Source organism: Cryptomeria japonica, chromosome 5 (genome assembly GCF_030272615.1).
Source record: "Cryptomeria japonica chromosome 5, Sugi_1.0, whole genome shotgun sequence".
Lineage (NCBI taxonomy): Eukaryota > Viridiplantae > Streptophyta > Pinopsida > Cupressales > Cupressaceae > Cryptomeria > Cryptomeria japonica.
The window spans coordinates 64,310,322-64,328,497 of NC_081409.1; positions in this window are offsets into that span (position 1 = coordinate 64,310,322).

Here is an 18,176-nt window from a genome sequence, read left to right on the forward strand (position 1 = left end):
CACGATCAAAAACTTTCTGAATGAACTCAAGAACACTTTATACATTTTCTGTCGACACTTTCAGGCATTCCTTCAATCAAAGCAATCATGGATTTTGAAAGATTTCAAATTCAAAATCTCCCACTCTTTCTCTATGCGTCTTACAAAAATTCTACCAAGTGTTCAACAAATTCTACCACCGCATCTCCCAAAGATAGTAACTTTTGAGTCGTGTTCAGTCAATTAAGTATGAATGAGAAAATCCACATGTAATCATGCTTGACTCCATGATAAATGAAGTTGACCTTACCAACATGTGTGGCATAGACACAAGCTCACCAACTCATCTTTTTCCACCACAACTAAATAATCGATCACCACTCTAAGATTTATGGTGACCACCTATTTTCCTTATGTCATACCAATGTACCGGTATGCCACTGTACTTCTATATTACCGGTTCATCTTTTGATTGTCAGTTTGTTGTGATAGCATCAAGTCTCTTCCCTTGTTTGCCAATGAGATTCTGATTTGCATAAAACTTCAAGTTTTCTTGCCTGAGTCACCTTTTGTGACTTCATCATCATCAAAGTGATCGATCTTGCTGAATGATAGACCGGTTGGCTTAGTCTATCTTTCCTTGAGCTGATTGAACCTTTGATCATTCAATACCAATGTTATTTCCATGTATTTTTAAGTCACCACTTTTGCTTACTGAAAAACAACACCACTCTAGCTATACCACTTCACCGGTTAGTGTCTTCACCGGTAAGTGTTGGATATCAATGACAAATCTTATCACATATACCAATTCTCTGGATTGACTAGTTTTGTAAATGCCAACAATCCAATAGATATGGGTCTCACTATGGCATACATGTAGATCCATATTAAGTTTTGTGCATTGGAAGATGCTTTTAGGTTGACGGGTTGGTGTGTGACATTGTTTGTCTACACATTTCATTTCATGCCGACCTTGGGGATGTGTTAGCATGTGAAACTCATTAGAATCACTTGGAAAGGATGAGTTGTGATTTATTTGGGTCCTCTATATCTCTTGGAGTGGACCAAAATGGATGTTTTAGGTCCAGGTGGCCAAATTTATGTAATATTGTTTATGGCTTACCTACTCAAGGATTTTAATTAATAATCTTGTATATAAAGGAGTGTGGATGTGTGAGTGAAGGTATGAGATGTATGTGAATTGATAAGAAAAATATGTGAATGATTTGCAAGAAGATTTGGTATTGTGATGTGAAAGAGTCAATTGTGAAGAGCTTTGATGATGATATCTTTAGTGTGACAGTGTTCTGAGATAGTGTTTGAAATCATATGTGTTTCTCATGATATTGGTCACTTGACATAGTGGTTTGAGGATAATTTCATGATCAAGAGATCTTGTTCATTTCAATTAAGCTATTCCTTTTTTTTTTAGAAGACAATGAGTCTCCTGGCATATTTTTGTATCTTGCTTGAGATAGTGTGTCTTAGTCCTACTAGTCATCTGTATCTTCCCTCAAGGTTGTATGCCTTAATTTTGAGCTCTAGAGGCAACATTGTAATATATTATATTCATATTGTGAGTGTGATTCTCAATGGGGTTTTTCCCTACTTAGGGTTTTCCATGTAAATTTGATGTTCATGTGTTTTTTGTGCTTTGTGCTTTCATGATTTATTATTGTATTAATTATATATCTGTAGTTTGAAGTTTATAAGATCAAAAGTTAAGTATTTTAAGGTTCGGACTGATTCACTGCCCCTCTTAGTCTTGTGGTGTGGTCAACAAGTTTCTCAGTTGGGGATAGATCAAGGAGCAGGATCATTGCATGCTTTTGTTGTGTTATTTGCCTGACTCATGGGACCACTTGGTTATATATATTGGAAGACTTATGAGCTAGCTAAGGATGCTCTTATAGTTCATGGTAGGTCAAAAGAAAAAGGCAAGAATATTGAAAAGATAGATGAAAGAGGCAAATCCAAATCCTATGGGATACCTAAGTGTAAGGCCCCATCTCGACTCAGTCTGACATTTCAGTGGTTTTTTATATTGAGACTATTACAGATACTTATTTTTATGCATTTTGGATTTAGAACTTATATGATTTCATGATTTGGATAATATTACTATATATGGATGATTTATTTATATGCTTTATGAGATAGAACACTACATGATTTTTGAATAAGATGAATTTACAGTGATAAATGTCGTTATTGAATTTGCAAGACTTTACTATGATAATAGAATTATGATGTATGTTTAAGTGTGGATCAACATTTTGAGAATTAGGATGAATTGCTTATGTGAAATTGCTTGGATAAAAGATGTATTTAAATTGTTCAGATGTAAATTGTATGCAAGTGATGATGTGTATTATTATTCCTATGAATTATATTATATGTGGATATTTGAAAGTTACTAATGTGTAAATTGAGATGCACAGGAAGTTATCCATGTGACCATGGAAATATTACGAAGAACCAAACCTAGACATATGTATGTTAGTAAGCCAAGGTTTGTCTATTTGGAGAGGCAACACCCCATTTGTGTTGTATTTTATTCGTAATAGTAAATGATGCATGTGTGTTAAGTGTTATTAAATTGATTTATGTAAAATCCACAAGAGACAAATTCATGTATTAATTTGTAAAAGTGTTTTCTTTGTGTCACTTGACACGTGTGGATTTAAGTTTGAATTTTTAAATTTGTCTCTTGGTGGGAAAGTGTTTAACTATAGCTTTTTCAATTAAGGTAACGTGATGTCATAAATGCCTTGGGTAAAGAATCTTTGGGATGGTCAACATAGGTTTGACACGAAAATAAACTTCAGAGGGGTTTAAAAAGGGTTAAATGGACACCTAGGGGTAGTTTAATAGGGTTTCCTAAAGCCCATAAGGTATACCTAAGGGTTAGGGGTAATTTAAGGCAAGTTTCTACTCCCAAGTGACCTTTTAGACACCCTAAAAATTGACTTTTCTAAGTTGTGCGAAAATTGAAATTAGAAGATTTGAATCTAGTTGTAAACTTTCCTTTTCAAATGAGAGTTCCCTTTCCCATTCTATCTTACCTTCCTCTTTAGTTTTTAGAAAATTGTGAGAACTCTCACAATGGGCTTCTTAAGCAAGAATTAGAAAATTTGTGGGTAATCACCCACTCTCCATTTTTGGAGACAAGAGAAATTTTGAAAAGAATAGACTAGATTTCGAATAGAGAATTTTGGCTAAGGGTAGAAGGAGAAGAACCATGGAATTGGGCTGGTCATCCTCAACAAAACTAACCTACCTTTGGGCAGATTAAGGTTGGTTGCATTCTTCTTAAAATGGCTTTTTGTTTGCATGTGTTTGAAAGTAATGTTGGTGTAAAAGATTTGCTTCCTTGCATGTTCTTTTGGGAATTTCATTTGGTATTTTGTGTTATGTATTGTATGTGTTTTTGGGAGTCTTCAAGACCTCTTACTCTTGGGGGAGAGGAGGATCTTGTGGGTGGCAGCAGTGACAACCCTCGAGTGAGAGACTCTCATTATGAGAGCGATCACAAGGGATTTTGTGTGACCCTTGCTGCATGGCTTGTTTGTGCAATGGGGGTCATAAGGGGGGAAATAAGGCATGAATGCCTTGGGGGGCATAAGGATTTAAGGGGTTGCTATACTTGATGTACAAATATGCTTTAGTTGATCTATAATATCAAAGTCTTGCTCTTGTTCTGTGGGAACTTCCTTTTCTTGTAATCTCTAGGGAAATGGTGGTAATATCTACTTCTGAGGTATTACATCTATTGGATTAGAGATTTCTTGTTCTTCTTGTACCTCAATGATAACTGGAGGAGATGGATTAGGAAATTTCATCCCGGATTGGAGGTGAATCTCACTTAGAGATAGAGAATAGGCTGGGTATTGATTAAGATCAGTTGAATAAGCTTGTTGTTGCTGCTAAGATTTAATATTAGGATTTGGCAGTGGTTGAGTAGGCAACTATGTTGGCTTAGGTGGAACTACATTGGCTAGAGGAGGAGGCATTATTGCAGGAGGTTGTGGCTGTTGAATAGGTTGTTGATAACCAGAAGATTAGGCATTCCATGGCTGACTCCCCCTCCATTGAGAAGTAGGTTGCCAATTTCCTTGAAACTGACTTCCTTGGCTTTGAGGTGGATACCAATTCCCTTATGGCTGCTGCCACTATGGCATTTGATTACCAAAATGCTTCCCTTAGCCTTGAGAACCATACCAATTTTGATAATTACCAATATTTTGAGCATAAGATGGTTGCCATTGATTATTTGGTACATAAAAATTTCCACTATAACCAGAAAAAAAAAATGGATCCAGAGGCATACCTTGTATTTAGAAATTTGGCCTTCTTTGAGAAACATAGAAGACTTTCTCATCCTCACCTTGTATTGTCTTGAATTCAGGAACTTCCACATTTGCAACCATTTTGCATCAGCAATCCTTCTTTCACTGTCTACAATGAGGGCAAAATTCTGCAAGAAATGCATCAGATTCTTCATGTTTCTTCTTAGCTGCAAGTGTATCCAACTGGGTAGCCATATTATTTATAATGTCCTCCTTAAAGTCTTTCAATAAATGGCTAAGTTCCAATCTATAAACTCCAGTACTAGATGTTGATGATGGTGTTCCTAGCTTGAAATGCCTGTTCTTCTTAGAAGCAGATCTAGAATACTTCTTACAAATTTGTCCTATTTCAGCCCAAGTGGACTGTGTAATGTCACCTCCTCCCATAAGATCCAAAGAATTAGTGCATTCATCACTGATTCCCCTAAAACATATCAACTTGAGGGAATCTTCATTGAGAGTACTATGTTTGGATTTTTTGACACTAAACAAGAACCTCTCTAGATAATCTTCAAGACTCTCATCTTCTTTCTGTGTCATTCTAAAGATATCATTGTCGTGCTCTGTGAAGTGTACATGTACCTACAAACATAATGTGCTCAATAAATCATTATAAGAAATGGTTAGTAAATTGAAACAATGAAAGACAAAACCATAGCTAATCAACTTATTGCCTCCTAGTAAATGCGAGTATGAAAAATGCTCTTAGATCTGATTATGCAAATTCCAGTGACTTGACTACACTTAGATGGAGGATTTGAATGATGAATATGCATGATCTAGCAAGAATGGCATGATTAAGCTATATGAGTGATTGATTTAGCATGATTAAGCTAAGATTTAAGCTAAAATTGAGCATGATAACATTGCTAAAACTGATAAACTATAAGCTAGATGCCTATAATAACAATGCTTGAATGCAAATGATATGAATCAAATGATATGCAAAAATCATATGAAATTGGGACCCTTGAGCTCCAAAATGAGGTCTATTTATAGGATTTTTCAAGGCTAGGGGTGAGGTGGCAAGAATCAACGGTCAAGATTGATTTGAAGATATCAATGGTTAAATTGGAGGAGGATGGTAAAGGGGGTTGGATTAAAGGGAACATCTGTCATCTCTATGGTGAAAAGTGTCAAGAGGCTTCTAGAAGGGGTTAGATGAAAGGGAACACTTAGTGACAAGTGTCACAAAGGTTCTAGAAGATGTTGGATGAAAGGGGACATGGTGGAATGGGTTAGGTTTAGGAATGGTTAGGTTTAAGAGTGGTAGAAGTTAGGAGAATTTGAATTTAAAAATTCAAATAATATGAAAAGGATAATTAATCTCAACAACTCATAATTGATTTGTTTTAATTAATAAATGGATTAGAAGAAATGATTTTGGATGAAGGGAATTAATTAATGTGAATTAATTAATAAAAGGGGTGAAATGAACCTATTAAATAAATCCTTAGATTTATTAATAAGTAGATGAAAATGGAAATTTAATCAAATTGCTTAGTGAATTCAATTAAATTGGGGAGGGGAGATTAACTAAATAATTTTTTATTTAATTAATTATCTTCAGACCATTTTTAGGTGTATACATTTTGCCCCTCTTTGCAGCGAGGTGTGATGACGCGTTGATTCAAAGAATAATCTCATTTTGATAATAATATTGATTTGATAGGATGCCCCAGCTCTTGATTGTTAAATTTTGGTACAATGATGCCCCCTCAGGAAATCAATTGAGATAATTGATGTTTGGAGTTTTTGCGAGATTGACGTCCCGATAGATTTGATTTGATTTTTGCAACTGTGGTTTAATGAAAATGTGAGTTCTTTGATTAGCTTGATTGCTTAGATTGAGAAGATTGAAAAATATTGATTGATTAGATTCAGTCTAGTTTCAGGAAGGATTCATCCTGTATAAGACAACAATGATCAAAGTGTCTAGTTTCAAGAAGGATTCATCCTATATAAGACATGATCAGAACATCTGGTTTCAGGAAGGATACATCCTGTATAAGACATGATCAGAACATTTGGTTTCAGGAAGGATACATCCTGTATAAGACATGAATCAAAATTAGATTGTCTGGTTTCAGGAAGGATTCATCCTGTATAAGACATGATAGAATCGATTAGGTTTGATTGATTGATTTGTTTTTGATAAGGTTGATAGATAAAGAACTGACCTTTTTTTGATGTCAAGTTGCGGAAATATTTGGATATGTTGATTGTTGATTCTATTTGAGAGAGATAGCATAAGATTTTTGCTAGGTCGATAATATCATGAGAGATATGTGAGTCATCATTCTAATTGTGTATACACTTGTGATGATACTTTGATGATTCCTGTGATAGATTTAACCTTGGATAAAAGGAGCTTTTATGATCCCATGCAAGAATGAAATGAAAGCTAAAATGCAAATGAAATGCAATGGAATGCAAACTATGATCGGACCAGTCACTAGATTATTTTGCATTTTTGTCATCATTGAGCTTTTGAAATGTGGGAAGTGAGTGCAAAAATTGAATGTATAATTAAACCATGATGACCTAAGCACTTCTTTCCTGAATTTTGATATAGCAAGTTAACACAAGAATCAAGGTATAATTAAACCGAGATGACTAGAGTGTTGTTTACATAAAACAGACAGTATTAATCATTTCAATATGCAAATCAGAAATGTCTTCAATGATACTTTGATGATCATGTCCCAAGACAAATTTGCACATATTAATGATTAATTTTCAGACAGCAGACAAGAAAAAATATCATGTTTTTTCCTTGTTCCTCTAGTCAAAGACATCCTGGAGTCACTCAAAAATCATGATAGCGAAAAGCAATATAGAAAAGTTGAACAATCATGTTACAATCATTATTCAAAAATATATTATACACTGTAAAGTGTGTAATGTGCTTAGATTGATTTTGTGATAGCTTGATAGTTGATAGTTTGATCTCGTGTTCAATGCTAGATTGTCTCAGTTTTCGCTTGATAAGAGTTGTGTAACTGTTTGTTCTTTTTGTTTGGTTAAGCTCAAAATTGATCAAGAATTTTGCCCCCAGCTAGGTGTAGGATTTTGCCCCAAGCCTAGAAACAAAGTCGTAATGATATATCCAATGATCCAAACCATGGCAAGAAGCCACCTGGGATGTTTGCGTATGTACAAAGGTTTTATGATGATTCACGCTGATAGAAGATGAATGCAAGCAGAAAGAATGCATGAACTAATAGATGGAAGAGCTAGCTAATAGATAGCGCCTGTTTGCCAGGTTTTCACCATCTATTTTTTTTGCACTTTTTCTAATATTTGAATTTTTTTCTTTCTTTTTTCTTTTTTCTTTTTTATTTTAGGATTTTTCTGCTTTTTCACTATTTTTGATTTTTCTAATTTTTCACTGTTTTTTATTTTTTCTAATTTTTCAGACATAAAACTTTTTCAGGTGCATGCTATTGATGGGTTCCTCAAGTTGATTGATGTCTTGTGTTGATAATTGATATGCTCCTAACCCAAATACTGTTGTGACCACAAATGGACACAACCAATTTGGTTCAAACTTTCCTTTCTTTTCTCAATCTACCTGGTTGCGTGGATTTTCCTTTAGCACTAGCTCTCTAACTTGAAAGATTCATGGTTTAACCTTGTGATTATAGCTCTGGCATATTCTTTTCTGATAAACCTTTAGATGATCAAAGGCATTTTGTCTTCATTCATGGATTAGTTCTAACTCTTGCAATCTAGATACTTGTTGTTCTTCATTTGGGATGAGACCTTTTAGTGATACACGTAGAGAGGGTATCTCTACTTCGATTGGCAATATGGCTTATGATCCATATACAAGAGAGAAAGGTGTGGCACTTGTCAATGTGTGGATACTGGTGCAGTAGGCCCATAGAGTAGGGTTTAGTTGAATATGCCAATCTTTCCCAGCATCGTTCACTATCTTTTTGAGAATTTTCAGAATAGTTTTGTTAGATGCTTCTGCCTGCCCATTTCCCTATGGATAATATGGTGTGGAGAATTTGTCCTGTATTTTGAACTTCTCACATAGCTCTTGTACATCTTGATTTTTAAATGGTCACCCATTATCAGTGATAATGGTCATTGGTATTCCACAGTGACAGATGATGTAATTCAGGATAAATGCAGCAATTTGTTTTCCTGTGATATTGATGAGAGGTACTGCTTCAATCCATTTTGTGAAATATTCAGTAGCTACAAGGATGAATTTATGTCCATTAGATGAAGAAAGATTTATCTTTCCTACCAGATCAAGTCCCCATTGACAAAAAGGCTAAGATGTTGCTAAAGCATGTAGTTCTTATGTTGGTGCATGGATCAAGTTCCCATGGATTTGACATTGTTTGCATGTTCTTGTTATCTTAAAAGAATCTCATTCCATAGTTGGCCAATAGTAGCCCAAGCATGTGAGTTTTTTCAAAAGGGTAAGACCACTTGAATGAGTGCCACAAATGCCATTATGGACTTCATGTAAATCCTTCTCAGATTCTTCTTGTTCGAGACATCTTCAGAGAGTACCATCTAGACCTCGTTTAAACAGGGTATCCGCGACGAGAGTATAATGAGATGATTGGCGAATAAAGTTTCTCTTTTGGTTCTTTGATAAATAGTGAGTTAGGATATTTTCTTTCTCGTATGTGTAAGTTTGGCCATAGCAGGAGGAATCATGTCTAATAAGTTGATAGATAGTTTGGGAATCAGGACAATTATAGGTGGGATGAAACAACTCTTCAACCAGGAATTCATAATGTTGTTGATTTTCCTGTGTCTGCAATAGAGAAGTAAGTGTAGCCATGGCATCTGCTGCTTTGTTGTCATTTCCTGGGATTTGTTCAAAAGTTATTTATGTTGGTATTTCGGTATGGTTTTGTCATTGATGTCAACACCTACTAAATACACCTACTTTGGAGATCCAGCAACATTCACCGGCAATCAGTAAATAGTTCAAAACAGTCACCGGTATATGGTTCACCAGCAGGATATAATGTTCACCAGTACCTGCATTGACATAGAAGACACTTGGTAATGTCGAAGACATCATGTGGACACCTTTCTTTGAAGTAATAATCATTGACATATTCTTATTTGCATATTTGCTTTTACCGGCAAATAGGTCCAGGTTATCTAGGGTTACACCAGCAGGTTTATCTTTTCCAGATCAGCATGGCACGCTATGGAGATGATTTATTATTGTTGTAAATGCATTAAGCTGACATGTTCAATTGGTTATTGCATCAGATATTATATTATTTGTAAATGTTTTATTGTAATATCTTGTAGAGCTGACCTACTAAAATTGGTCTTAGGGCATGGTATAAATGTAAGATCTTATTTGTAAGATCATGTGTTGAATGGGAAAAAGAATTAAGTGAAGGTATATGCGAGATCAAGCAGAGGCATACACGAAGACATCATTTGAAGGTGAAGTTAGGTTTTTGTAGAATCATATCAGCATTACACCGGTACTAAATCCAGCATATGAAGATGCTATTTTGTGTAGTACATTCTCATTGGATTTAACCATCCAACTATAGTCAGTGTGACTCCCATTTGTGATTGAGCAGTGAACTCTAGGTTGTTGGCCTTTCTACATGTGCAGACCCCTCTTTGTACACTTACTATCTACAATAGTAACATCTGATTGTGGGTAAGGTTTCCCACCGTGGTTTTTCCCCTTACAGGGTTTCCACGTACAAATATTTGTGTCATGTGTTGTGGATGACTTCATGTTTATGTTTCATGCATTAATTCTTACCGGTATAGCAATTTTTTGTTAACACTGTTTACTGGCATACTTAACTGTCTTACCGGTACTAAGCATTGAGTTGGTTAATAAGATTTTGGTTTGAATTTATTAGACAACTAATTCACCCCCCCCTCTCAGTTGTCCCCAGGACCTACAATTTGTACAAAGTACTTCTTGATATCATCCACCATCTTTTTGTAAGGCATGAGTTTGTCATCTTTGGTTTGATAGTCATCATTGATTTGACTAATGGCAAGCTGAGAGTCTCCAAAGACTTCAAGTTGTTTAATGTTCCATTCTATAGCCATTTTGATACCTGTTACCAAAGCTTCATATTCTGCTATATTGTATGTACACGGAAAGCTTAATTTGTATGCTTTCGGGATTGTATGCCCTTGTGGCATGATGAATAGAATTCCTACTCCTGATCCGTGTTGTGTTTCATTATTGATGCTTTCTCCTGGATAGATATTCAGGTGATGTATTGAAAGATATGGATCAAACCCTGCAATGTTTGTATATGACCAGGTAAAATTGACTTGCCATCTTTTGAATGATTGTTCCTTGGATTGTGTGCTTGAAGGTGCTACCTCTCTGTTATGTGAAATAATGATCTCTTGAGCTATTTTCAGATTACTACAACACTACAATGGATTTGATACTACTGAGATTGTGATTTCTTGCCCTTCATAGGGAAATTTGACACATTGATGACATTTTGATGTAATAGCTTGTATGTCCTGTATCTATGGTCCTCCCAAGAGTATATTGTATGGTAGGTCCAAGTCTAGAACTTGGCATGTTGTTTCTTTTTGCAAAGGTCCCACTCTAAGGGGTAATACCACAATTCCTTTAGAGTAATGTTCTTCTTCACCATAGACTTTGATTTTTATCCTTTTCTAGTGATCAACTGCATCTTCTGAATATCCTAGAGCACGGACAATACTAAAAGAGCAAATGTTCAAGCCAGCTCCCCCATCTATTAGGACACGTTTAACAAGCATTCTATGAATGAGGGCTTCAATTTGCAAGGAAGCGCTATGGGGATGTTGCAATGAATTAATGCTTGGATATGAAGGAGATGAGCTTTGAATAGGATCCTCTGAAATAGATTTGATGGCAATCCTAGATATCCCTTGGGGAACTTTAGCTTTGGATGTATTATTTGGCAAGGATGCTATGGAAGGTTCTTGCAAGCTTTCAGAAGGTGTAGGAATAGATTCCTTTGGAGATTCAATTTTCTTATGGATGGATGGATCATTGTTAGACATGCGTGCATGATTTTGATCTTCTTTAGCAAAATCCTTTAGGGATATCCTTAAGAGGTGCATAAAATAAATACCTTTCTTTTGAGATGTATTTAAATGCTTGTGAGGTTTTAACATAGTTTGATTTTGAACTTGTTTGATTTCTTTGATATGTTGGTTTGGTACTTGTATATTGCTTTGGTATGTCATGTTGTATGATCTTCAGCTATTTCAAATGTTTTTGTTTCTATTTTAGAGGTTTGATTGTCTAAAAGTTGTTTTCATAAATGATCAATAGTCAATGTCAAGGCGATAGAGTGATATGACACTAAAAGAGAATTAAAGTGTTTAAAAGTTTGCAAGTTTTTCGATCTTTGGTTTAGGAGTGCAATGGTGATGATTTGATAAGAACTAGGTCTAGTAGGAATGATATATCCTATGATGTGGGACGAGATTATCCTGACCAAATATTTTAGTTTCATGATTAAGGATGATTGATCCTGATGAGAAACTATGTTTGAGTGATCAGTTTATCAAAGAGGGTGATAATGCACTTTGAGATGTTTAGATCTTGAACTTGTTGGGGCTGAGCACTTGAAAATATTAAGGTTTTTATCTTCTAGAGTCTTATTTTGATGGGTGATAACTTGACCAAGCAAACCAAGCAGACAATCTAAGAACGAATTGACAGATAACACGTGTTTATGTTTACTGCAAATTGATCAGGAAGAAATCATAAATCTGAAACAGGCATGTAGGACACAGCTCTGGACTGACAGATGCAGAGTTTCGTATGACATAAGATTTAGTTTAGGATGACACAAGATACAAAGCCATATGACAAAAGAGATTTTTTCATATAAACAGCAGCAACTCGTACGACTTGGGATTATAGACCATACGACAAAACAGATGACTCGTACGACACAAGATAGCAGATAGTATGACAAATGATTTTATGCAAGTTAAATCATCTGATAGAGATTATGACTTGTACTATAGAGAATTAAAGCTCATACGATAGGTTGCAGAGAATGGTAAAAAGTGTTTGTTTTTCTGATTTTGATCTTTGAATTCTGATGATGTTTTGCTGATGTTTTCCAGTTTTTAGGTGTCTAATTTTCTCATTTAGGGATGAATACATAGCAAACACATGATGTGATAAATGACTCCAATCAAGATAAACCCCAAGGAAGTTGGTTGAGAATGAAAACCTTTTCTTGCTAACTTAGGTACACCGAATAGCTAATCAGAATACAGCCGCTGACTCTCACGCAATGCATTCTCAAAGCTGTATTATCCAACTCCAAATGCTAATGGGGGAATGATATGGCAAGTGTCTTGGGAGAGTTACTATCTCTCTTCCATAAAGATTATCACCCTTTTGGAGGTGAATCAAGTAGCTTCTATTTTAACTAACACTAGTAAGGGATTCGTTAGGCACGTCGGGGTATAAACTCAATTAAGAGGTCTCCTAGCCTTGAAAACCAAGGTTTGATATACCTGAAGGTACGAAGGAGAGATATTCCCGAGCACTATTGTTGCTTTGATTTTCATCAAAAACACATTTATTTTATAGTGGGTTGGATTCCTTCACGTTAGCCATTCCCACTTAGGTCGTTCCCCTCTCACTAGCCTTAAGGGCTAAGAGTTAATAACTCCTCGAGAGGGCAGGCCTGCTAAAGAGATGCACTAATGAAACTAAAAGGATAAGTCTATCTTTCTGAGCACCTAAGAAAGGTGAGAGCATACTCACCTATCATCAAAGACATGAAATAGGTGGTTGTTCATTTTTAGCCCAAAATCAAGTGTGCCTATAAATTTAAATGAATACACCAAGTTTAGTTGAATTCATAGGCAACCTGCAATAAATTTGTTAGTAGTCATGATTGTGTTTTGAATTATGTCTTTGACAAGCGTACCTTTGTAAATCATCCTGCAAAAAAGAGTTAGGCTGCCAAAAATGTCACAGACAGAACAAGATTAGCATTAATGATCTAAACTATGAAATTTAAAAAAAAAACTATATGAAATTTTATCCTAACTTCAAATAGGCATAACTTTCTACTCGAGACTCGAAATTATGAGTTGTTTAACTCGTTGGAAAGGTCTCCAAGAGTTGTAGATGAGATTTTAAAAGAGCGTCCTAGCCTTTCAAGGGATAAAAATGATCAGAAGGCCTTAAAAAATGCAAATCACCAACGTATAGACAAACTTGAAAATTCTAACTTGTAGTTTGTGGAAAAACACAAAGGTAGAGAGTCGTATGACACAGATTTATAGTTAGTATGATAGAACTTTAGATTTCGCACAAAGACCAAAATGAACTTATATGACATAGGATTTTGTAGCTAGAAATTCATACAACACAAATTTATCTCTCGTACGATAATAAAATGAAGCTCGTATGAGTCAAGATGAGCTAGTACGAGTAAAGAATTTGTAACATAAAAATTCGTATGACATGCATTTAGCTCTAGTACGACAAGGAAAAGAGGTTCATATGAGTCAGGATGAAGTTTCGTATTAGACTAAAAGTTGTTGGCATATGCACACTCCAATGAGACATTGTATGTGATTGAAGGTTTTGTCATTGATGGCAACCTTGCAATCCTATGGCACCGGTAAAGGTATTATACCGGCATCAACATATCACACTCTACACTAGCACTTAGGACATCGTCACTGGCACAGAAGAAAGGAAGTATACCGGCATAGAGGCCGATAGGATTTTTGTTATATTATATTTTGTTTATTATTGAAAAACTTTGTAAGTTGACTTGGCAAATTGTAAAATGACTCTTATATATAAAAGAGATTATTGTAGACATTTGATATAGGAGATGTAAGCATTAAGGAAAATATTAGGCAAACCTATTATGCGAAATATAGGTTAAGGGGTATCTCTAAAGAATAGAGCAGGAACCGGTACTGAATCTAGCATTGAAGATGCTATTATAAAGCAGTACAAGTTATTGGATTTGTATAATCCTCATTGTAAGTTAGTGAGACTTCCCATTGAGCAGTGAACTCCAGGTAGGTGGCTTTCCTGCATGTGCAAGCCCCTATTGTAAGTAATATTCTCTTATTGGCCAGTGAGTGAATATTGTGGGTCACAAATCCCACTGAGATTTTTCCCACATCGGGTTTCCTCATTAAAACCTTGTGTTATGGTGTGCTTTTCATGTGGATGTTCTTGATTCTGTTTATTGCATTATTTCTTGCATACCGGTACACTGTTATATTATGTTCTGCATATTTTAAGTTAAGAAATTCCAATCACCGGTTAGATACTCATTCACTCCCCCCCCCCTCTTAGTATCTATGGGATTCCTAACAATTGGTATCAAAGATTGGTCCTCTATTTTCAGAAGCCTAACAGCTTGAGGAAGATCTTGACACCAGTAAAGATGGAAAATCTGATGAAGCAACTGGAAGGAGCTCTTACAGACTATGATGCAAAGAAATTGAAAAATATCAAACTAGAAGATGATTTAAGGGCAGCTCAGGATATCATTCAAGCACTTCAAGAAAATTTTACTGTTGCAAGAAATAAGAGAAGAAAACTTTGTGAAAAATTGCAAAATGAGAATGATGAAAAGGTATCACTAAATGATATGATAAGAAAGTTGAAACAAGAGAACATGACAACAAAGAATGAGATGCAGGATATGACTATGAGATTTTGCAAAGAGATTGAGGATAGGAAGAAGAATGAAGAAGAATTGACCGGAAGACTAAGTGATGCAGCAAATGAGAACACAAGACTTAGCTATGAAAATGACATGTTGAAGATAGATCTAATGCATACTCAGAATGACTCAAATGAACTAATGAGACAAAAAGAAGTCTTAGAAAGAGAACTAGAAACTACAAGTAAACATAAAGAAAAATTCAAGAAAGGCTCAGAGGAACTTGGCACCTTGCTGAAGAATCAAAAACCTAAAGGTGACACTTCTGGAATTGGCTTTGAAGTTGGTGAAAGCTCTAGTACTGCAAATACTTAGGATCACAGCAAATCAGTAAGACAGCCAAATGCTTATAAATTCAATGGAAAATGCTTTAACTATAATAAGTATGGTCATAGAGAAAATGAATGTAGATCTAGAAATTATCAAAATATCAACACACCCACTAGTCAATGTTCTAAATGCAACAAAGTAAGTCACAACTCTGAAAACTAGAGGATGACTGTGAGTTGTTATGTTTGTGGAAGATTTGAACATTTATCTAATCAATGCAGAACACAAACCAACATAGGTTATGGAAAAGCTATTCAGAAAAATAATGTAACTTGTTATGCATGTAACAAGATTGAGCATATTGCTAAATTTTGTAGAAGTAAAGGAACACCGGTAGACAAAAAAAGTTCTAACTTGAAAGGTAAATAAAAAATTGAAGAGGTTAAGCAAGAATTCTCAAAACAATGGATTAGAAAAGTTGATCTAAATATTGGGAATACTCTTCCACTAGTAGAACAAACCAATGCTTAACCAGCAGGACAGAGTGATGCTTCACTGGAAGGACAGAGCAGTGCTCCACCGGAAGGAAGTTCTTCATCAAATTGAAAAAAGTTTCTTATTATTCCCTCGGTTTGGCAATGTATTGACACATGTCCTATTATTCCCTCGGTTAGAGATAAGAAGTTGGAAATTACTTATTATCGGCAAACAATGTTAAGTGAATACTTAACTGGCATGCAATTAATGTGGTAGATGGCAAAAAGACACTATAAAATCAAGGTTTTGGCTCCATTTCATTTCACCAAGATTTCAAACTTACGAAGAGTGCGAAGATTTTGAGCTAAGGTATTTCGAGCAAGAAGCAAGAACACTCCAAGCAATCATCCATCCTAAAGGTAGTAAAAGGTATTTAATCATGGCATCCACCTCTGCAATTGAATATATAGCAAACCCTACTATTGTTGAAGTGATAAAAAGACCTAGGCCCATATTTCAGTTAGTTCCCGAAGTAGCAAAGAAAGATGATACCTTAGGTGCTTTTTCTCAAATTCCTAAGGGAGTTGTTTATGCTAAAGACCCCAGAATGTACATCCACTGCAACATTGAGGAACTAGGAGATGAAGAAATTAAAACCATGTTTAAAACTGTGATATGTGATAAAACTAGCAATGTAAAGGATGAACACAAGATCATTGAGACCCTAGGATTTACAAAGATCCTTAGCATTCCTAAATTCCCCAAGGATGTGATTAGGATAGTCTTAAGTAGGGTACATGGTGAATTTTTTGGGTTAGATGCAGTCCACAAAATCACCAAGGAAGCTGTGAAAGTTGTCACAGGGTTACCGACCACTGGTAAAAGACCAGATAAAACCAAGAAGGTATCCAATGACCTAGTTACAAACCTAACTAGTGTAACATTCGACAAGAGGTCCCTAAGAGTTAATGATGTAACAGATATTAATGTGAGATTTATCAGCATGATATTAGGGTATAAAGCTAATCATGCAAATAGACTCAATTCAGTCTCAAGTTTATGCATTAAGAGTGCTTATGATATGGTCATAGATAATGCAAAAATTGATGTATGTGAGTGGTTAAAGGATGAATTAATTGACAACCTTGGAAAGATTAAGAAGGACAAGAAAGGAACTTTCAGGTTTGGAAATTTGTTAGTATGTCTGATGCTACATATAACAAAACAGGTTCCCGATATAGGCTACAAAGAACTTGGATATGACATACCGGTAGGCAAACAGTTAACAGAACTATTCAATAACATGGCAGAAGACAAGGAAAACAATATTCATGACTTCTTTCAAGCATTAAAGGCCAAAATAAAGAAAAGAGTCAGGTTATCACAAAAGATTGTCAACAAATACAAAGATGAAATCTGGATGGAAGCAGTCATCCCAAGGATAGTTTGGGTAACCGAGATGGGCTATGAAATAGATGATCATATAATAGAAACATATGCTAAAGAACTTCTAGAAGCCCCCAGAGAACCTAAGGAAGAAATATGTGGTAGTGCAGAAACCATTGAAAGCCAAATACAATCAAAGAAAAGAGTGAAAAAGGTTGAGGCAGTTGTAAGGAAAGGTTCCAGATAAGCAAAGGCCATTAAAGAAGATGTATTAAAGAAAACTGGTATAACAGAGGATGAGTTGGTAGCTCCACGACCTGAAACTCACCTATCACCGGTAGGTACTTCTTCAGGGAGTGACATGCCTGCAACTTGCAAAAGAGTTGTAAGGAAAAGAGAGCCCTCACCAGCAACCACACCCTCACCCAAGAGGACAAGACAAAAACAACAAGCAGTGAGATCTCCGGTAAGGAAGGCTACACCAAAGAAGAAGAAACTGACACCCAAAAAGAAGAAGAGGACAAACAAAGACTTGGCCCCTCTTGATATATTGCTGAATGAAATTACAGAGGAAGGTAAATTGAAGAACATAGAGAAAATATATGACACCTTAATAGCTGATGAAAAAGAACAAGTTGAAAATAGTGTTATATTGCATATGGATATGTACAAGAAGTTTTTGATGGAAGTAGTCAATGAAAATCTAGATGAGCTATTTAAAAGACTAGAAGAAAGAAGACAAGCAATAATAGAATTGGACAAGAAAATAAATATTGAAAAGCTACTTGCTGTATATCTGGTAAACTCACCCAAAGAAATTGATGACCTAATTGCTCAAGCCAACCGGATAGTATTTTCTATTGCACACCAACATGTTGCTTTAATGGTAGGAAGAGTTAATGAGGTGACTAAAGAGACAGAAAATGGATGGGATATATTCCTAGTTGAGAAAGAAAAACAAGAAGAATACAGGAACCCCAAACCCATAAAATTTTATCTGAAAGATAGAGAC